At 44.3% G+C, this 23,376-nt stretch overlaps 1 non-coding gene across 1 annotated transcript; it reads left to right on the forward strand.

The window, feature by feature from the left end:
* Window positions 1-1,086: 1,086 nt before the first annotated feature.
* LOC136317941 (U6 spliceosomal RNA) lies at window positions 1,087-1,193 on the forward strand. The gene has a single exon (XR_010727931.1). It is a non-coding gene; the product is annotated as a U6 spliceosomal RNA (small nuclear RNA).
* The last annotated feature ends 22,183 nt before the right edge of the window (window positions 1,194-23,376 follow it).

A 23,376-nucleotide genomic window follows, 5' to 3' on the forward strand; every position in this document is an offset into this window, starting at 1 on the left:
GAACTCCCAAGATGTGAGTTCTTAGTGGGACACAGTCCTCTGCCTCAACTAGAGGTTGAAAGATAAAGATCCTTAATTCCTCTTTCCCTTCCACTGGACAAAGACTCTGGAGAAGTTTGTGTGCTTCCTTGTGGCCCCTGGGACCATTTCGATTCACATCATCCTTTGAATCTCGTCTTCCAAGTTCCCCCTGATTTGGGGAGCCCTGTGCAACCCCAATGTCTTTTTTTTTTTTTTTTGCATTTTCTGAAGTTGGAAACAAGGAAGCCGTCAGACAGACTCCCGCATGCGCCCGACCGGGATCCACCCGGCACGCCCACCAGGGGGCGATGCTCTGCCCATCTGGGGCGTTGCTCTGTTGCATCCAGAGCCATTCTAGCGCTTGAGGCAGAGGCCATGGAAGCCATCCTCAGCGCCGGGCTAACTCTGCTCCAATGGAGCCTTGGCTGCGGGAGGGGAAGAGAGAGACAGAGAGGAAGGAGAGGGGAGGGGTGGAGAAGCAGATGAGCTCTTCTCCTGTGTGCCCTGGCCGGAATCGAACCCGGGACTCCTACACGTCAGGCCAATGTTCTACCACTGAGCCAACCGGCCAGGGCTAACCCCAATGTCTTTTAATAAATTCCTTTTTTGTTTTGTTTCATTATGTTATCTATAATCTATTTCTCCTGCTTACAGTCAAGAACTCTGATAATACAGAGAAAAAAAAAGAGACGTATAAAGAGAAGACTTGAGCACTGGCTGGATAGTTCTGTTGATTGGAACATCATCCCAAAGTGCAGAGGTTGCTGTTTGATCCCCGATCAGAGCACACACAAGAACAGATCTATGTTCCTGTCTGTCTGTCTCTCTGTTTGTCTCTCTTCCCCCTTCTTCTCTCACTAAAATCAACAAATAAAAAAAGTAAAAATCTTATAAAAAGGGAAAATTCTGGTAAACCCCACCAAACCTCAATCAAGCAGGAAACAAACACCTATTTTATTTAATAAAATACAAAACCACTGACATGAAACCCTAAGATACCTTACTTAGGGTTAAGGAAAAGAAAAGTGTGCTCAATAATTTTTATACAATAAATAGAGCCTGCTAGTGCTCGCTTCGGCAGCACATATACTAAAATTGGAACGATACAGAGAAGATTAGCATGGCCCCTGTGCAAGGATGACACGCAAATTCGTGAAGCGTTCCATATTAAAAAAAAAAAAAAATAGAGCCTGCTAGTTTACACCAGATACTGAACTGTGATCCTATCTTCAAAGACTTTTCCCACAGGGCTGGCTTGACTGGGTGGGCACTAAGTTTTCTTTTTCCTTTCTCTTGTCAATAGAGATCAAGTTAGGTTTGTAGACAGTGGAGAGAGTGGCACTGGCAGTCTGCCATCATTAGATAGTGGGGAAGATGGGAGAAGGACCCTGGATTTAGACCTTTCCCAGTGTGACTCAAGTGTTAAGCAACCCTCTGTACTCTAATTCAAGTTTCTTTATCCTTCCCTCTGACAGGGGCACATTCTTCCAAATCCCTACCCAACAATGTGGCCTCTGGGAAATCTAGAGCGGTGCTTCCTTTGCAAGGCATGGCAGGCATAGCAAATGGTTATATTTATATAGCATGCCATGAGAGACAGACAAACATGCCACTTGCAAGCTCAGGTCACTAGTGAGGGAGCGTCTCTGTAATCCTGGCACGTGGGTTAGGAAACTGTGAGCTAAAGCAATCAAGACCAAATTCTCTGTCTGACCATTCAAGGCCTCCACAATCTGTCCCAGCTTGCTGTTCTTCCATTATTACTTGTCCCTTCCCCTCTATCAAATGAACTCTTATTTTCTCTAGTCTACTGATTTTCAAATAGTGAACAAAAAAAAAAAAAGGCTCTAGAGTTTGAAGGAAGTGAGACTTAAGCCAGGAAAGTTTTTTTGGTTTTTTTTTTTTTTTTTTGGTATTTTTCTGAAGCTGGAAATGGGGAGAGACAGTCAGACAGACTCCCGCATGCGCCCGACCGGGATCCACCCGGCACGCCCACCAGGGGCGATGCTCTGCCTCTCCGGGGCGTCGCTCTGCCGCGACCAGAGCCACTCTAGCGCCTGGGGCAGAGGCCAAGGAGCCATCTCCAGCGCCCGGGACATCTTTGCTCCAATGGAGCCTTGGCTACGGGAGGGGAAGAGAGAGACAGAGAGGAAGGAGGGGGGGTGGAGAAGCAAATGGGCACTTCTCCTGTGTGCCCTGGCCGGAAATCGAACCCGGGTCCCCCGCACGCCAGGCCGAGGCTCTACCGCTGAGCCAACCGGCCAGGGCCAAAGCCAAGAAAGTTTTAAAAACACTGCTCTGGGACACAATAACCTCTTCGTCTCCTGATTTTCTCATCTTTTGTTTGTTATGGGTCACACTGAACTTTATATTTAACATTTCATTTATCTCTTGTCTTGGTTTCACAGTGACATCAGAAGATTTTGGAAGGCACAGCACCTAGCTCATTCATAGCACTTAATTAATACTCATTGAATGAATGTGTGAATGAAAAGGTAACATTTTTTGATTATTATTTGCCAGGTACCATATTAAGCAGTTTGCATGCATTATCTCACTTGATCCTCATCACAAACTTATGAAGTATGTATTATTAATATACTCATTTTATAAAGGAAGACAAGTGAGTTTCAGAAGATGGAAAAAATTAAAGTCACACAGTAAGTAAATGGCTGGCTGGCATTTAAAATACTACCAATCTCAAAGGTAGCTTGATTCAGAGAGGGGAAATGTTTACGACTTTTAATATTTACAATTTTGAGACATCACATTTTCTCTGACAGAAGTGACAGGTGAAATATTAAAATGGCAGGAAAAACTAAATAAATTGAGCTTTATTGAAGGAAAAAGAGAACTATCATCAAATTAGGACCATTGGTTCACTTTCTCCTGGTACCTTCATTCAAACCAAGCTCTTTGCTAGACATAAAAAAAATTTTTTTTTGATCTCCATTAAGTGAGAGCAGTAACCCACGTTTATTCACAAAGCCTCAATAAAGCTATTACAGCTGACCCTGAATAATATGGGGGTTAAGGGAACCGAACCTCGTGCAGTCGAAAATCCACATATAACTTTTGACTCCTCCAACACTTAATTACTAAGATAGCTTCCTGTTGACCAGTGCCTTCCAATAACATAAACAGATTAACATATATTTTTATGTTATATGTATTATATAGTGTATCCTTATAATAAAGTAAGCTAGATAAAAGAATATGTTAAGAAAATCATAGCCTGACCAGGTGGTGGCACAGTGGATAGAGCATCAGACAGGGACACGGAAGACTCAGATACAAGACCCCAAGGTCGCCAGATTGAGTGTGGGCTCATCTGGTTTGAGCACAGCTCACCAGCTTGAGCCCAAGGTCGCTGGCTCAAGCAAGGGGTCACTTGGTCTGTTGTAGCCCTGCAGTCAAGGCACATATGAGGAAGCAATCAATGAACAACTAAGGTGTCACAACAAAGAATTGATGCTTCTCATCTCTCTCCCTTCCTGTCTGCTGTCTGTTCCTATCTGTCTCTCTGTCTGACTCTGTCACAAAAAGAAAAAATCATGAAGAAAAAAAATGCATTTATGTATGATATTTATTTTTAAAATCTTTGTCTAAGTGTACCCCTGCAGTTCAAACCCATGTTGTTCAAGGGTAAACTGTACTTATTAAGTAGCTTTCTATGAATCCTAGATGTTAAAAGATGTATCCATGAATCAGTTATTTATGTAGAAGCTAGCAAAGTGTTTGGCACATACAAAATAGGCACTTAATAAATGAACTATTCATGTTGTTGATGATGTTAATAATTAAAAAAATACTTTTTGCCTGACCAAGCAGTGGTGCAGTGGATAAAGCATCGGTCTAGGATGCTGAGGACCCAGGTTCAAAACCCTGAGGTCACCAGCTTGAGTGTAGGCTCATCTGGCCTGAGCATGGGTTCACCAACTTGAACACAGGTAGCTGGCTTGAGCGTGGGATCATAGACATGACCTCATGATCACTAGCTTGAGCCCAAGGTCACTGGCTTGAGCAAGGGGTCTCTGGCTTGGCTGGATTCCCGTGGTTAAGGCACATATGAAAAGCAATCAATGAACAACTAAGATGCAGCAACAATCTCTCTCCCTTCTTGTCTGTCTGTTCCTGTCTGTCTTTATGTCTGTCTCTTGCTAAAAAAAATAAATAAATAATAGGCCCTGGCCGGTTGGCTCAGCGGTAGATCATCGGCCTAGCGTGCGGAGGACCCGGGTTCAATTCCCGGCCAGGGCACATAGGAGAAGCGCCCATTTGCTTCTCCACCCCTCCGCCGCGCCTTCCTCTCTGGCTCTCTCTTCCCCTCCCGCAGCCAAGGCTCCATTGGAGCAAAGATGGCCCGGGCGCTGGGGATGGCTCTGTGGCCTCTGCCCCAGGCGCTAGAGTGGCTCTGGTCGCAACATGGCGACACCCAGGAGGGTCGCAACAGGGCGACGCCCAGGATGGGCAGAGCATCGCCCCCTGGTGGGCAGAGCGTTGCCCCTGGTGGGCGTGCCGGGTGGATCCCGGTCGGGCGCATGCGGGAGTCTGTCTGACTGTCTCTCCCTGTTTCCAGCTTCAGAAAAACGCAAAAAAAAATAAATAAATAAAAAATAAATAAATAAATAAATAATAAAAAAATAAAATAAAAAATATTTTTGATTGCCTAATATATGCAATGGGCAATTGCATAGTTTCTGAATCACATAATGCTCACAACCATCCTTGATTAGATTATTTTACTCTACTTATAAAAAATAAAGAAACAAAATCTCAGAAGGGTTAGGATTCCTTAAAGCCATACTGATCTGATACAAAACCGCAGGCTCTTAATACCTAATTCTGGCTCTGGCCAGTTGGCTCAGTGGTAGAGCGTCGGCCTGGCATGTGAATGTCCTGGGTTTAATTCCTGGTCAGGGCTCACAGGAGAAGCACACATCTGCTTCTCTACCCCATCCCCTCTTGCTTCTCTCTCTCTCTTTTCTCCTCCTGCAGCCATGGCTTAATTGGAGTGAGCTGGCCCTTGGTGCTAAGGATGGCTCCATGGCCTCCGCTTCAGGTGCTAAGAAGAACTCGGTTGCTGAGCAACAAAATGATGCCTCAGGTGGGCAGAGCATTGCCCCCTAATGGGCTTGCTGAGTGAATCCCAGTCAGGCACAGGTGGGAGTCTTATCTCTCTACCTCCCCTCCTCTCATTAAATTAAAAAAGAAAAAATGAAAGAAAAAATACCTATTACCAATACAGTAAATATCATATACATTGATACAAATGAACCAAAAATGAAAACCAGTTCTTTTTTAAAAAAAATTTTTAAATTTTATTTATTCATTTTAGAGAGGAGAGAGAAAGGGAAAGAGAGAGACAGAGAGGGAGAGAGAGAGGAAAGAGAGACAGAGAGAGAAGGTGGGGAGGAGCTGGAAGCATCAACTCCCATATGTGCCTTGACCAGGCAAGCCCAGGGTTTCGAACCGGCGACCTCAGCATTTCCAGGTTGATGCTTTATCCACTGCGCCACCACAGGTCAGGCTGAAAACCAGTTTTTACAAATACCCTGGAAATAATTCCTATGGTTTAAATTAGCCTGAAGGAAGAAATTCATTCAAAGATCTTGGTGTTTCCCTCCAGCAGCTCAATCAGACGTTACATATGATAGAATGTTGGAGAACAGATATTCTGCCTCTCCAGAAGTCAAAGTCCACTTGAAGCTGGCCTATTTATCAGCAGGCCCTGGGACTCTGTTCTATCCCTTTCATCAATAACCTCCTTTAAAAATAATATTAAACATATTGGAATGACATTGGTAATAAAATTATATAGGTTTTAAGTGTACAACTCTATAATATGTCATCTGTATATTGTATTGTGTGTTCACCACCTAAAATAAAGAATCTTGTTTCTTGGTTACAGCCAGTAAGAAACAGCCAGTGGACTAAGAAGGAGTCTTTGGGGAAAAAGACATAAACAAGCTTACTCATTTATAATATAGTTCTTTGATAAAGACTGCCTACTGACCCCTCATACTATCTATTCTCACATTTTCTTATAGTGATAACAGCACAAGATAGCCCAGGTAGATTGCCTTTTCCAACATCCCTTGCAGCTAGATGTGGCCAAGTGTCTGGCTTCTTAGCTAGTAGAACTGCCATAGAATTGATTCATGCAGCTTTTGAATTGTGCCCTTAAAAGAAAGAAGCAGCCCTGGCTGTTTGGCTCAGTGGTAGAGTGTCGGCCTAGCATGCAGGAGTACCAGGTTTGATTCCCGGCCAGGGCACACAGGAGAAGCGCCCATCTGCTTCTCCACCCCTCCCCCTCTCCTTCCTCTCTGTCTCTCTCTTCCTCTCCCGCAGCCAAGGCTCCATTGGAGCAAAGTTGGCCCAGGTGCTGAGGATGGCTCTATGGCCTCTGCCTCAGGCGCTAGAATGACTCTGGATGCAACAGAGAGACGCCCCAGATGGGCAGAGCATCGCCCCCTGGTGGGCGTGCTGGGTGGATCTCGGTCAGGCGCATGCGGGAGTCTGTCTGACTGCCTCCTCGTTTCCAACTTCAGAAAAATACAAAAAAAAAAAAAAAAAGAAGCATGTTTTCCACAGCCCGTGCTCTTTCTTTCTATGAATTAGAATGTTAACAGGGTGGGGAGAAAAAATATAGAAGGAGTCTGTGCCCTTAACATCTTCAAACCTCCATACCATCCCTGGCCCATCTACTTGGACTCTGAAGTGAGAGGGAAAAAACCCAAAATTTCAACTTGCGTCAGCCACAATATTTTAGGTTTTCTTATTAGAGCAGTTGAGCATGTAACAAACTAATAGGAATACTAGTGGGAAGATTGATCTAGGAGGTTGGCCACTTTGGGTGTTTTGTTCTAAGCGTTTAGAGATAGAAAGACCTTTATCTGTCATCTAATCCAAGGTCCTGCAATTTCAGATGAGACCCAGAGAGGAAGAACATACTTGTCAAATACTATCCATTCAATTGGGGTTACTATCTGTTATCATCTACACTGGCTATACTCTTTATTCACTTGACATTATTAGAGGTTAACGATAAATGCCCTTTCTAAAAATAGCAAACTCACCTGACCAGGTGGTGGTGCAGTGGGTAGAGCATCAGGCTGGGATACTGAGGACTCAGGTTCAAAACCCCAAAGTCGCCAGCTTGAGCGCAGGCTCACTGGCTTGAGCGCAGGGTACCTGGCTTGAGAGTGGGATCACAGACATGACTCCATGGTTGCTGGCTTGAGCCCAAAGTCGCTGGCTTGAGCAAGCGGTCACTGGCTTGGCTGGAGCCCCCGGGTCAAGGCACATATGAGAAAGCAATCAATGAATAACTAAGATGCCACAACAAAAAATTGGTGCTTCTCATCTCTCTCCCTTCCTGTCTGTCTCTCTCATTAAAAATAATAACAAAATAAAAAATAACATGTCTTTGTTTACAGATAGGCAAGTTTCTATCAGCAGGTCTGTGGCAGCCTCTTGAAGGCCAGTATATTGGTGAATTATGATGGTTGATGTTTTCAAAGAAAGCAACATTATCATGAAATGATCAGTTGAATTGTAAAATAGTGATATCCAATTTGTTTAAACATAAGTTTTCAGTTACTTTTTTTTCCCCTGAAAACCAACATAAATGTGCAACCAAATATTTAGGACTGACTCTGTAAAAGTAGGTAGTTAGAAAACTTAGCGGGGAAGTAAACATTGTGTCAGCAAAATTGGCAGTTGTGTTTCAGGCAGTTAGAATCTGGCATTCAAGAGAGAATTCAGACACATGCAGTCATGTATCTATTACATGAAAAGATGCTTTGAATCAACTCTTTTTTGTAATGGAGCATGAACCCAAACAAATATCAGTGTCCAGAATACCAAAAGGTCAGCTAAGAAGAGGATTCAGGTTTACATTCAGAAATAAGTGGTGAGTGCCAAAGATTGAATATGAGGACAGAGGGGGAAAAAAAATATTTGAAAGAAAGACCTGGTGACAAATTGAAATTACACTTATGCTACATTACTTCATAACTGCCAACTCCTCATCTAGACATTTTGTGGTGTCTCTTAAGAGTATTAAGCACTATTACAGCTTTTGGAGATAGAGAGACCTGGGATCAATTCCCAGGTCTGCAACTTACTAGCTGTTTTTCCTTAAATTCTTCAAGCTTTGATTTCCATATCTATGAGATACAGACAATGTCCCCTACCTTACTTGGTAATTTCAAAGTTTAAATATGCAACAGAAATGTACAGCCTGACTAGGTGGTGGTACAGTGAAGAGAAGGTTGGCCTGGAATACTGAGGACCCAAGTTCAAAACCCCGAGATCGCCCACTTGAGCATAGGCTCATCTGGCTTGAGCGTGGGCTCACTAGCTTGAGTGTGAGGTTGCTGATTTGAGCGTGGGATCATAGACATGACACCATGGTCCCTGGCTTGAGCCCATAAGTCACTGGCTTGAAGCCCAAGGTCATTGACTTGAGCGAGGGGTCACTGGCTTGGATGGAGTGCCCAATCCTAGTCAAGGCACATATGAGAAAGCAATCAGTGCACAACTAAGGTGCTACAATGAAGAATTAATGCTTCTCATCTCTGTCCCTTCCTGCCCATATGTCCCTGTCTGTCTCTTTTTCTTTCACTAAAAAAAAAAAAAGAAAAGAAAAAGAAATGTCCAAAGCACTTAGCACCTTGGCTGGCATATAATAAGTGCTTAGTTAACATACTCCGCCATTATCATGGTGTTTATACATGGTTACAATCTGGAACCTATTGAGTAGCAGTAGGAAACCCCTAGCAAAGGCTTCTCATAGTTAGTGTAGCAGTTCTTGTCTTTTATGGTATAACAGATATACAATGTGTAGGAGATTCAGATTCCTAGGTCCCATTGCCAGAAATTCTGATTCAGTAGTCTGAGCATTTTTTTTTATTTTTTAAAAGATTTTATTTATTCATTTTAGGGGAAAGAGAGAGAGAGAGAGAGAGAGAGAGAGAGAGAGAGAGAGGAGGAGGAGAGGAGCAGGAAGCATCAACTTCCATATGTGCCTTGACCCGGCAAGCCCAGGGTTTCGAACCGGCAACCTCAGCATTTCAGGTTGACACTTTATCCACTGCGCCACCATAGGTCAGGCAGTCTGAGCATTTTTAAACAAGTTTTCCATATGATTCTTTTATTACTTGATGTCAGCATTAACAAACCCTTCAAAGCTGCCATGAGAGATGGATGAAACCAATGGATGAAGTCTTCTGGGGACAATTTGACACCAGCAGGAAGAGTGAAGAAACCAACTATAGGAGAAGTTTGTACCTGAGTGAAAAGATCCTGGGATAATATGAAGATTGAGGTCATTGTCAAGTCATTTAAGAAGTGTGGCATGGCCCTGGCCGGTTGGCTCAGCAGTAGAGCGTTGGCCTGGCGTGTGGGGGACCCGGGTTTGATTCCCGGCCAGGGCACACAGGAGAAGCGCCCATTTGCTTCTCCACCCTCCACCCCCTTCTTCCTCTCTGTCTCTCTCTTCCACTCCCGCAGCCAAGGCTCCATTGGAGCAAAGATGGCCCAGACGCTGGGGATGGCTCCTTGGCCTCTGCCCCAGGCGCTAGAGGGGCTCTGGTCTCAGCAGAGCGACGCCCTGGAGGGGCAGAGCATCACCCCCTGGTGGGCAGAGCGTCGCCCCTGGTGGGCGTGCCGGGTGGATCCCGGTCGGGCGCATGCGGGAGTCTGTCTGACTGTCTCTCTCCGTTTCCAGCTTCAGAAAAATACAAAAAAAAAAAAAATACAAAAAAAAAAAAAAAAAGAAGTGTGGCATTTCGCCTGACCAGGTGGTGGCGCAGTGGATAGAGCATCGGACTGGGATGTGGAGGACCCAGGTTCAAGACCCCGAGGTCGCCAACTTGAGCACAGGCTCATCTGGCTTGAGCAAGGCTCACCAGCTTGAGCCCAATGTTGCTGGTTTGAGCAAGGGGTCACTCGGTCTGCTGAAGGCCCACGGTCAAGACACATATGAGAAAGCAATCAGTGAACAAGGTGTTGCAACGTGCAATGAAAAACTAATGATTGATGCTTCTCATCTCTCTTCGTTCCTGTCTGTCTGTCCCTGTCTATCCCTCTCTCTGACTCACTTTCTGTCTCTGTAAAAAAAAAAATTAAGAAGTGTGGAATTTCAAATGCCATAGATGGAACTGAGGATGAGGCAATATATGAAGACAGTGATTTGTCATCAGACACAGATGAGGACAAGCTAATGGATGGGAGTTTTGACAGTGATGAAGAGTTGTATGAATTTTATGATGAATAAAACTTGAGTTCAATAACTTTATGTAATACATTGTCTCTTCAAACTTCAAGCCCCAAAATTAAGGTGCATCTTATACATGGGAGCATGTTATACATGGAGAAATACGGTATTATTCTTATTTTTTGTTTGTTTGTTTTGTTTAGTGAGAGGAGGGAAGGCAGAGAGACTACTGGATGCTTCCTGACTGGGATTCATCTGGCAAGCCCACTAAGGTGAGATGCTTTGCCTATTTGGGGCCCTTGCTTTGTTGCAACTAGAGCTGTTTTTTGTGGGTTTTTTTTTTTTAGCTCCTAAGTTGGAGGCCATGGAGCCATCCTCAGTGCCTGGGGCCAACACATTCTAATTTAGCCATGGCTGCAGGAGGAGAGAAGGAGAGAGCAAGAGAGAGAGAGAGAGAGAGAGAGAGAGAGAGAGAGAAAGAAAGAGAGAGAGAAGTCAGAGGGGGAGGAGTGGAGAAGCAGATGATGGTTTCTCCTGTGTGTGCCCTGACTGGGAATCGAACCCAGGATGTATACATGCTGGGCTGACGCTCTACCACTGAGCCAACCGGCCAGGGCCATATGATTCTGATAGATATGTTCCAAGGACTGTACTTTGAGAAAGACTGGCCTAAGATCTGAATAGGACTTGGCAAAAGATTGTTAGATGAATTCAACAATTGAGCAGTTCTTTTTTTTTTTTTTTTGTCTTTTCTGAGTGAGAGGAGGGTAGATAGAGAGACAGACTCCCATATGCACCTTGACCAGGATCCACCTGACAACTCCTGTCTGGGGTCGGTGCTCTGCCCATCTGGGACCCTGATCACAACCGATCTATTATTTAGCGTCTGAAGTGGTGGCCAAGAAGCCATCCTCAGTGCCTGAAGCTGATGTGCTGGAACCAACTGAGTCATGGCTGCGGGAGGAGAAGAGAGTGAGAAAGAGAAAGGGAAGGGAGTGGAGGAGAGAAGCAGATGGTCACTTCTCCTGTGTGCCCTGACCAGGAATCGAACCCGAGATATACACATGCCAGGCTGATGCTCTACCACTGAGCCAACTGGCCAGGGCCTCAAGTGGTTCTTGACTTAACACTGTGATACTGACAAAATAACAGTTCACCTTCTGGCTAGGAAATGGAGGTGAAGAGTTCCCAGCTCTGAGCTTTCTTGGTTGCATTAAGCCAAATATGCTTCAGAGTTAAAGGAAAAAAAACAATTTAATTCTCTTCAGCTGCTTTTACCTGCTAATTTCTTTTTAAAATTTCTATTTATTGATTGATTTGAGAGAGAGAGAAACATTGATTTGTTTTTCCACTCATTTATGTATTTATTAGTTAACTCTTGTTTGTGCCCTGACAGGGGATCAAACCCTCAACCTTGATATATCAAGATGACATTCTAACCAACTGAGCTTCCTAGCCAGGGCTTCACCCACTACTTTCTAAAGGCTTTTTCTCCCACTGCTCCCTCTCAGAAGAGACATGTAATTGCTGACTATACAAAAAGAAGGCTGTTATAGCTATAGTGAATTAAACTGTTAAGTAAGGAACACTCCACTTAACAGTTGTCTTGTTCTCATCAAAATTAGAACTACAGAGTGGCTGATAATGGGATAAAGCAGAGGTCCCCAAACTATGGCCCGCGGGCCGCATGCGGCCCCCTGAGGCCATTTATCCGGCCCCCGCCGCACTTCCGGAAGGGGCACCTCTTTCAATGGTGGTCAGTGAGAGGAGCATAGTTCCCATTGAAATACTGGTCAGTTTGTTGATTCAAATTTACTTGTTCTTTATTTTAAATATTGCATTTGTTCCCGTTTTGTTTTTTAACTTTAAAATAAGATATGTGCAGGCCCTGGCTGGTTGGCTCGGTGGTGGAGCGTCAGCCTGGCGTGCGGGAGTCCCGGGTTCGATTCCCGGCCAGGGCACACAGGAGAGAGGCACCCATCTGCTTCTCCACCCCTCTCCCTCTCCTTCCTCTCTGTCTCTCTCTTCCCCTCCCGCAGCCAAGGCTCAATTGGAGCAAAAGATGGCCCGGGCGCTGGGGATGGCTCTGTGGCCTCTGCCTCAGGCGCTAGAATGGCTCTGATTGCAGCAGAGCGACGCCCCAAGATGGGCAGAGCGTCAGCCCCTGGTGGGCATGCCGGGTGGATCCCGGTCGGGCGCATGCAGGAGTCTGTCTGACTGCCTCCCCATTTCCAACTTCAGGAAAGAAAAGAAAAAAAAAAAGATATGTGCAGTGTGCAAAGGGATTTGTTCATAGATTATTTTATTTTATTTTATTTTTTGTATTTTTCTGAAGCTGGAAACGGGGAGAGACAGTCAAACAGACTCCTGCATGCACCCGACCAGGATCCACCCGGCACGCCCACCAGGGGGCGATGCTCTGCCCCTTCCGGGGCATCACTCTGTCTCGACCAGAGCCACTCCAGCGCCTGGGGCAGAGGCCAAGGAGCCATCCTCAGCACCCAGGCCATCCCTGCTCGCCACCAGAGGCCAAGGAGCCATCCTCAGCACCCGGGCCATCCCTGCTCGCCACGGGAGGGGAAGAGAGAGACAGAGAGGAAGGAGAGGGGGAGGGGTGGAGAAGCAGATGGGCGCTTCTCCTGTGTGCCCTGGCTGGGAATCGAACCTGGGACTTCTGCACTCCAGGCCGATGCTCCACCACTTAGCCAACCGGCCAGGACCTTCATAGATTATTTTATAGTCCGGCCCTCCAATGGTCTGAGGGACAGTGAACTGGCCCCCTGTGTAAAAAGTTTGGGGACCCCTGGGATAAAGGATCCATCTTCCTTCTCTGGCTGGTATACACAGCCTCTGCAGTTCAAAATCCCAAGTTTCCTTGACGTCTGTCTGAACACTTCAACTAAGATATTTGTTCCTTTTATGCTGAGATCAGACATTAAGACTTGAGATAAAGTGTCCTGCATCTTTGCAAAAGACCCAAGAAAATGATTCACCTAGTTTTAAACACACACATGCACACGTACACGCACACGCACACACACACCTTTCCCTTTTTCTGACTAAGGTATAAGAGCAAGGTTGACGTTGCTACAAAAGGATCTATAAAGTTTTAAGATTGGTAAGGTTTGGCCCTGGCCGGTTGGCTCAGTGGTAGAGCGTTGGCCTGGCGTGCAGAAGTCCCGGTTCGATTCCCAGCCAGGGCACACAGGAGAAGCGCCCATCTGCTTCTCCACCCCTCCCCCTCTCCTTCCTCTGTCTCTCTCTTCCCCTCCCGCAGCCTAGGCTCCACTGGAGCAAAGATGGCCCAGGCGCTGGGGATGGCTCCTCAGCCTCTGCCCCAGGCACTAACAGTGGCTCTGGTCGCAACAGAGCAACCCTCTGGAGGGGCAGAGCATCGCCCCCTGGTGGGCGTGCCGGGTGGATCCCGGTCAGGTGCATGTGGGAGTCTGTCTGACTGTCTCTCCCCGTTTCCAGCTTCAGAAAAATACAGAAAAAAAAAAAAAAAAGATTGGTAAGGTTTAATTTGAAACCATCCCATCTTGCCTCCATGATGAGTAAAAGGTGAGAGAGCCAGCAAGCCTCTTATAGAGATCCAATTGAAAAATCTCCAATATAGAGAAGAGTTTCTAGGGTAGAAGGGCTTTTTATTTTTAGTAGAAGTGAACCATCTGTTTATTTCCATTGACATATATTATTCATAAAGTATCCTCTTGAGTTTATCTGATCATAAGCTTTGAGCATGCCACAGATTTGCATGAAACGCCATATTCTTTTTACTTTATTTTTGTTGGGTGGGATAGAGAGATATAAGACATCTATTTGCTCAAGGAAGCTCTCTCTATATTGTGAAATGAATCTGCAGAATAAGACTATACCTTCACTGAGATTTTCCAACTCCAAGTCATTTCCCTTAGCAGTTTGGTCTTTAGTAACAAGTCACTAGTGAGCCCCTCCTTTCTCTAGGAAGCTCATTAAAAAAGCTACGAAATAACCCAAACTTTTTCTTGAATTTGGATTAAATTAGTTGAATAGAGTAATAATGACCTTTCTCTATTCTGGGGAAAGAGATCAGTGGTTCACAACAGTTTATTAAACATTTTGACTATTTATGATGTTTATGAAAGTTTACCATTCCATGATAGCAGAGATCTGGTATTTCAAACAGGCTCCATTGCATTATCTTTCCAATGTGTTCCCATCTTCTCCAGATAGAGACCATATAGTACACTACACAGAGCACTTTACATTAGTTTGTTGATGTTAATCACATGCAGTAGAGCACTGGTTTAGGAGTAAGGAGATTTTGGTTCCAGTTTCAGGTGTCCCTTCCCCATCAGAGAATCAATTTCCCCATTTGTGAAACAGCAAGAAGATCTCTGAGGTTTACTCCTGCTTTGCCTTTCTGAGTTTTTATATAAAGGCTAAATTAAATGCAAATTAATCCTATCACATCAGCAATAAAGCCAGTGGTTCTTAAGTTCCAGTGTTTGTCAAAATCAGCCAGAAAAGAAACTCCACTTTTGATCATTTATCCTATATCTGAACAATGATGTATGTACAAGGTAATCCATTACATCTGTAAAGCCAGTAGCCATGGCCACCATCACAGCTGCCTGGCCCATGCAGGTTTGCACTGGATTCGGACAGATGGTAATGAAACAACAGAGCCATGAACTGGTGGGCCATTACCTTTAATCCTAGCTTGCACCCGGCGGGCAAGTAAAAACACACACTGGGATCCAAAATTCACTCATTCAGTGCTCACAAAGCTACTGACTTATCCAAGAGAGACTTTCTTTTTTTTGTTTGTTTTTTTACAGAGACAGAGAGTCAGAGGGATAGATAGGGACAGATGGACAGGAACGAAGAGAGATGAGAAGCATCAATTATCAGTTTTTCATTGTGACACCTTAGTTGTTCATTGATTGCTTTCTCATATGTGCCTTGACCATAGGCCTTCAGCAGACTGAGTAACCCCTTGCTCAAACCAGCAACCTTGGGTCCAAGCTGGTGAGCTTTTGCTGAAACCAGAGGAGCCTGCACTGAAGCTGGTGACCTCGGGGTCTCAAACCTGGGTCCTCGCCCTGGCCGGTTGGCTCAGCGGTAGAGCATCAGTCTAGCGTGCGGAGGACCCGGGTTCGATTCCCGGCCAGGGCACACAGGAGAAGCGCCCATTTGCTTCTCCACCCCTCCGCCGCGCCTTCCTCTCTGTCTCTCTCTTCCCCTCCTGCAGCCAAGGCTCCATTGGAGCAAAAATGGCCCGGGCGCTGGGGATGGCTCCTTGGCCTCTGCCCCAGGCGCTAGAGTGGCTCTGGTCGCAACATGGCGACACCCAGGATGGGCAGAGCGTCGCCCCATGGTGGGTGTGCTGGGTGGATCCCAGTCGGGCGCATGCGGGAGTCTGTCTGACTGTCTCTCCCTGTTTCCAGCTTCAGAAAAATGCAAAAAAAAAAACCAAAACCAAAAACAAAAAACCAACCTGGGTCCTCTACATCCCAGTCTGACGCTTTATCCACTGCACCACTGCCTGGTCAGGCAAGGCTTTCATTTTATACATTTTTATATTTTTAAAGTTTTGTGTGATATAAAGATAACATCTGTTCAAAAATTACATAATAAAATATATTAAGACAGTCTACTTGAGAGCAAGTTAAAAACACTAAGCTTAATGAGACATAACACCAGGTGTCCACAATCTGCATTTTAGTACTTCCCCCAGTAGATTCTAATGTAAGTTGTGAGAAAAATATACTTAGAAAAACACTGGCCTACCTGAGTGGTGGTGGTGCAGTGGATAGAACATCAACTTGGGACACTGAGGACCCAGGTTGGAAACCTCAAGTTTGCCATCTTGAGTGTAGGCTTGCCAGTTTGTCTAACGCTTGCTTGAGTGTGGGATGGTCCCTGGTTTGAGCCCAAAGTCACTGGCTTGAGCAAGGGTCACTGGCTTGGCTTGAGCCTCTTCAGTCAAGGCACATGTGAGAAACAATCAATGAACAACTGAAGTGCTGCAACTACGAGATTATGTTTCTCATCTCTCTCCCTTTCTCTTTTACTCTCATGTGTGCATGCACTCTCTCTCACTTAGAAAAGAAGAAAGGAAAGGAAAGGAAAGGAAAGGAAAGGAAAGGAAAGGAAAGGAAAGGAAAGGAAAGGAAAGGAAAGGAAAGGAAAAAGGAGAAGAAGAAAAAAGAAAAACAGTGGCCTAAACACTACAAAACAGGCAGAATGCCAAAGATGACTGCAATGTAAGGTAAGGCTTTCTCTTTAGCAATTTCTCTGCCAAACAGTCCCACATCAATTTGAAATTATAAGGCTTTGAAATGCATCTGTTACTTTCCTGTCTTTTTATACCTTCCAGTGATGTGACCAAATCTTCTTTGGGAAATTCTGCTATTTCTTGACAGTGGAAAGAAAATACTAAACCTTTAGCACCTATGTATGTATGGCTTTTCTCTTTCACAGGATCAGGCTAGCAGGACACGCCCATTTGGAGGAATAAGGGCTTTGGGGAAAGAGACACAACCCTCCTAGAAGCAATTTCAAGAGTGATTTTACTTGCCTTATACTTCTGCTGCCAGCTGGTCTGAAAAGAAATGAAAAGAAGTGCCTTTTGCAGAGCCAGCCCCAGGAGCAACAGGAAGAAGGAAACTCCTACCTCCTATTAAAAGGACTTTCTTGTGGATTTCGAGTCAGGAGGTGGACAATCTGAAGATTTTGCCTGAAACAGGTTTACTTATCCTTTTGCTGAGCCAATTTGATGCCCTTTTAAAAGTAATTATTTTTTTCACTAAATGAGAGGCTGGAGGCAGGGAGGCAGGGAGGCAAAGACAGACTCCTGCATGCTCCCAACCAGGATCCATCCGGCAAGCCCCCTACAGGGAGGTGCTCTGCCCATTTGGGGTCGCTGCTCCATTGCTGGCAACTGAGGTATTTCAGTGCCTGAGGTGAGGTCGTGGAGCCATCTTCAGTACCCAGGGCCACATTGCTTGAAACATTCAAGCCATGGTTGTGGGAAGGGAGGACAGAGGTAGAGAGAGAAGGGGTAGGGGTGGGGTAAAGAAGCAGATGGGCACTTCTCCTGTGTGCCCTGACTGGAAATCGAACCTGGGACTTCCAGACGCCAGGCCAACACTCTACCGCTGAGCCTACTGGCCAGGGCCAAAAGTTGTGTTAAGCAGCATTTATGCTTATGTGTGTTAAACACTTACTACATTATGTTACTTATTTTTTTTTAACCTTGAAAGGTAAATACTGCACCATTTTTATCTTCATTTCATAGATAAGGAAAATGAAGAAGCTTAAGTAGGTTAAGTGATTAGCTGCTGGCCACACAGCTAATAAGCAGCACAATTGGGATTTAAATTCTGGCAGTTCAGTGCTAAACTCTGTCCTCCTAACCATTCCACTATGCTGCCTCTCTTTGTTGGTGGTAGAGGGTTATTCTTACTCAAAAACAAGGTCCAGTCACCCAACAGAAAAACTTTGCAACTATCTCAAGAGCTCAGGGAAGCTGCACTGGCGCTTGCAGTCTCATTCATCTGGTTGATTGCTCTGGTCAGTTGTGCCTGATTTTCTCTGGAAGATCCCAGATTCTCTCCCATTGGAAGTGAGACATTTCAGTTTGAAAGACTGTCTGCCAGAATTTAATTTGCAGCTTTTCCCTTGATCTCTGGCTTTCTTATCACCTTTGGCTTTGATCTCTGAAGCTCCCAAGCAAGTCTAACCCCAGGCTTAATCCAGATTCCCAGCCCAAGCTCCCAGCATGGATGTAGTAACCTGATGTTGGTCAACTAAGTTTGTAAATATGATATATATGTTTGCTCATTTATAGTTTGCATTGGGTGTGGGGACAGGCTGTAGGCAGGCAGGGTGGTTATAGCCTAAGGCTTAGTTTTAAGACTGAGCTTCTCCCCACAGTCTTGACTGTTGCCTGATAGGAGTGGTGCACTCTCATGAGGAATCCCATTATGCCTCAGATAAGTGACTTTGTATCAGAGACTTCCTTGTTTGTATATTGGATTAAAGGTTTTGATTTCTACACTATAAAATGGGGCAGAGGAGCTCATGTTGGAAGAGGGCAGAAAAAGGCCACGTGGAGGAGAGGAGAGGCAGCCAAGATGGCGGAGAGCTGAGGGAGAAGCCAGTTTGTGCAGAGTTTGTGCAGAGAGAAGGAGATGGGGAACAGAGGTGAATAAGGCTGGTGAAGTAGAAATCTTTGATTCTAGGAAACTCAGATAAGTCAGTTGCTTTGGGATCCCTGAATGGAAAGAGAAGTGTTTTCCCACTGTGTGTATTTCTTGCCCGCCAGGTGCGAACTAAGGTTAAAGCTAATGGCCCACCAGTTCTTGGGTCCGTTGTTTCATTACCATCTGTCCAAATCTAATGCGAATCTGCACAGGCCAGGCGGCTGTGATGGTGGCTGTGCCTACTGGCCCTACACCTGACATCCTACTTGTCCTACCAGAAAGAGAAGAACAAACTCTCTTGGTCTCCTGCGGACTTTTCTTTCTTAAGTAGCTGCTTCTGCTGACCCCTCACATGCAACAAGATCTCGCAAGTCTTGCCAATAAATTGACTTCTGCCAGCACACCACAAAAGAGCAAGTTAGCAACAATAACTCATTGGTGGCCCAGGATTGTACCTTGGAGCTATAACTGCATTTGATAGTATTTTCTGCCCCTCCCTATTAGCATCTGGAATACAGCCCAAGCAGTGTGGACACAGGAAGAGGAAATGTCTAATATAATAATCATAATCCATGCACTTTTTGACTTTTTTAGGAGTGGGGACAGATTTTCACTAAATGAGTCATTTGTTATTGCCTTATTCCATTGTGGGGTGCATTTGAAGGCAGTTGGCCATGGTATTTGGCCACATAATAGAGTAAAAACAAAAACAAAGACAAAAATTGGCCCAGCCTCAGAGTGAACTGGGAGGGTTTTTTTTTGTTTGTTTGTTTTTGTTTTCAGAAACAGAGAGTCAGAGAGAGAGATAGACAGGGACAGACAGACAGGAATGGAGATAGAGATGAGAAGCATCAATCATCAGGTTTTTGTTGCGTGTTATGACACCTTAGTTGTTCATTGATTGCTTTCTCATATGTGCCTTGATTGTGGGCCTTCAGCAGACCAAGTAACCCCTTGCTCGAGCCAGCGACCTTGGGTCCAAGCTGGTATGCTCTATCCACTGCGCCACCGCCTGGTCAGGCTGAACTGGGAGTTTTAATCAATGATATTACCCAGTTCCAGGTAAGGAGACAAAAACAACACAAGCTCATTTTTGGAGAACATTTGCTTGGTGTCATCAGCTATTGTGTGAGCTTAATGATGCTTCGCTAGTTTGTATATTTTTAATCATCTCTTCATCATCAGCCAAGTCCTACATACTGTATGGAATTAGACCTCTTTACCTCCTTTTGTTGCGTTGTCCACATCCTTCCTGTTGGGCAGATAAAATATATCATGCTCACTTTGTTATAATGGCACTGCCCACATGGAAGCCGTAGCACAGGTGATATTAAAGTGTGTTGGGGGCGGGCTGTGGGCAGGCAGGATCCTTGTAGCCTGGGGCTTGGCTTTAGGACTAAGCCTTTCCCACCCTTTTTTATGTGGGGTGGTGCAATCCCATCATGCCTCAGATAAGTTACTTTGTATTAGAGACTTCCCTATTTTGTATATTGGATTTAAAGGTTTTGATTTCTGCACTATAAAATGGGAGCAGAACGGGAGCTTGCTCTCTTAGTTCCTGAGATTATCATTAAAGGAGAGAGCAGAGAGGAGAGCAGAGAAAGGCCACGTGGAGGAGGCCAGGAGAAGCAGCCAAGATGGCGGAGTGTTGAGTGAGAAGCCAGTTTGTACAGGGAGAAGGAAGGAGATGGGGAACAGAGGTGAATAAGGCTGGTGAGCTAGAAACCTTTGATTTTAGGAAACTCGGATAAGTCAGTAGCTTTGTGAGCACTGAATGAGTGAGTTTTAGATCTCAGTGTGTGTTTTTACTTGCCCACTGGGTGCAAGCTAGGATTAAAGATGATGGCCCATCAGTTTTTGGCTCTGTTGTTTCTTTACTGACTGTCTGAATCCAATGCGAACCTGCATGGGCCAGGCTGCTGTGATGGTGGCCACGGCCACTGGCTTTACAGTTCCCCTTTTCAAACCCATTCAGCAGTTCTTTCATCAGAACAACAGAAAAAGTAAATCTTAACCATCGTCAATTTACAGAGCATAAATAGCACAGACTCTGGAGCCCAAATGCCTGAATTTTTAATCCCGGCCTTGCTATCTACAATCTGTATAACCTTGGATGAGATAATGAACCTCTCTGTTTTCCAGTTTCTTTCTCCATAAAGTGAGAATAATAATACCACCTATCTTATTGGGTTGTTATGAGGAATAAATGAGTAAATATTTGTAAAGTACTTGGAACAGTACACTTGTAACTGTAGTAAGTGCTGTGAAAATGTTTGTTAAATAAATAATTAATGTGTGTATTCATTCATTAAACAAATATCTGTTAAGTAATTGTGAGCTAGTCAGGGGTTGGCAAACTGTTGCTATAGAAGGCCACATAGTCAATATATCTTTGGCCTTACAGACCACATGATCTCTATTGCAAAAACTCAACTCTGCCATCAGAGTGCAAAAACAGTCCTAGACACTATGCAAGCTAATACAAAGTTATTTGAAAAACCAGACTTTGGCTTAGTTTTGATCCACAGGCCATAGGTTGCTGACACCTCTGTTGGAGAATGGAGATACAATGACATGCAAAACAGACCTATTAAAACATTCGGTCTAGAGGCAGTTATTAAATAAATAATCACATACGTTACCAATTATAAGTATAGGGCCAGGGTTGGGATAAGGTGGGTATAACAACATACACTGGAAGATTAGCAAAGGCTTCTCTGAGGAAATGGCTTCCAACTGAGAGCAGAGTCCAATGTAAACAGGTGAACGGGGACATGTGCCAGATTCTCCACATTGACATCAACCCCAAAGACAAAGGATGTCCCAAATACTCTAAAAATCCCCACCTGACTCTTCATTTAATCTATGGAGAAATACTTGAGACTTTATTAAATTCTTTCCTGGAGCTGCTTTTAATTTCAGCATGTATAATCTCTTGTGAGACTAGCAGATTTGTTAAAACTATAGGCTATTGCCAGACTGCTTGGCCCCACATACTAGTCATATAAAGTTGGGCAAATTACTTAATCTCTCTGTGTCGAAGTCTCCTCTGTCTATCAGATGAAGATGACAATGTTAGCAATATCTACCTCATAGGGTGGTTATGAGGATTAAATGAGCCAATACATGTAATGTATTTGCAATAGTGTCTGGCTCATAGTAAGTTTTAATATGTGTTAACTATTGCTATTGTCCTGGTTTTTGTGTTTGATACTTTTTGCGGGTACACAAGATTTTCCTTTTTTTCCTGCTAACATTATCTACTTCATACTCTGAGGAATACAATTTCACTAAGTTCTCTTATTTCAGGACTTAAATACCAAGCCAATAAGACAGTGGTTAACACTTATATTTCAGATTCTGTGCAGTTTACATACAAATCTGATTTACTCTTCAAAATTAAACTCTTAATAGCCCATTTAAATTGAGGAAACTGAGACTGAGAGAAATCATGTGATGGGAAACTGAATATGCCAAAGGACAATGACCAGACCATATATAAAAACAGAACTCTGACCCACAACCTGCAGCAAATGCCCAGAAAACCAATCCTGAATCTACAGTCACTAGCCCAAGAAGGCAACATGCTATGCGTCATACCGTGTCTAGTAAAAATCAGGAAGCCAAATAATATCCCTTATAACAATCAGCACAAAATATCCAGGACTTAATAACTTACAGCTTCTCTAATTTTCTCCCCGCTTTAAACTTAGGACCAATCAGAGAAATCCAAATATGCACCTGTAAGCAATCACATAAGATAAGCTGATTCTAGTTAGTCTGTGTCGGAGAAATTTTTCTCTACCATTTTAGGTTCTTCTGGCTTATCTAAGAATTACGTTGACATGTCACAGAGTAAAAGGAGAAAATCAAATTAAATTTAGTATGTATGAGAGTTCTACAGGAAATGGGACTCCAAGGACAAATTAGGCAGTTGAGGCTTATATGCCTCCCTGTACTAAGGAAAAGAGTGTAGTGGTTTAGGACTTCAAAAGGGAGGAAGGCAATACATATGGAGATGGAAGAGCAAATGATTAGTAAATAAATATTTGGTGGCTATGCAGAGACAGTGGGACACAGAGTGGACTCTGATATCAAGGCCCTTCCTATTCTCTCTGATAACTCTTAGCCCATATTCTTTGTATATTTCTCTGGTGATAGCTCTACTCTGACAACAGGCCCTTCATCAAAACCTTTTAAGCAGTTAATGGGAAAATAACAAGAAAATCTTCTTAAGTCTTCTGTTCCTTAAAAATAACTAGTCTAAATTAATGCTCATGCCAGAGACACATTTTAGGTGACAAATTTTGTTCCCATACAGCTGCATACAGCTTTCTGATTGTAACAGCCACCTAATTAGGACATATTTGAAAGCTTTTCTTTTTCCACTATAAAGATTTTCCACTACTTTGCCTGCCTTTGAGTATTTACCTAAGCCTAGTGACAGTGGCTGATTCTCTTACTACAGCAAGATCAGAATAAAATAACCTTTATTTGTTCTCACCTGATTGACCTTTATTTTCACGGTAACATCATAAGGGTCACAAAGCTATTAAGTGGTAGAGCTAGGATTCAAATCATGGTCCAGAGTCTCAAGTCCTTAATCAATATAATATGCCATCTCCCCACAGAGAGAAGGATAGACAGGGACAGACAGACAGGAACAGAGAGATGACAAGCATCAATCATTAGTTTTTCGTTGCGCATTGCGACACCTTAGTTGTTCATTGATTGCCTTCTCATATGTGCCTTGACTGCGGGCCTTCAGCAGACCGAGTAACCCCTTGCTTGAGCCAGTGACCTTGGGTCCAAGCTGGTGAGCTTTTGCTCAAACCAGATGAGCCTGCACTCAAGCTGGCAACCTCGGGATCTCGAACCTGGGTCCTCTGCATCCCAGTCCAACGCTCTATCCACTGCACCACCGCCTGGTCAGGCCAGAATTTT

Source organism: Saccopteryx bilineata, chromosome X, assembly GCF_036850765.1.
Source record: "Saccopteryx bilineata isolate mSacBil1 chromosome X, mSacBil1_pri_phased_curated, whole genome shotgun sequence".
NCBI classification, from domain to species: Eukaryota; Metazoa; Chordata; class Mammalia; order Chiroptera; family Emballonuridae; genus Saccopteryx; species Saccopteryx bilineata.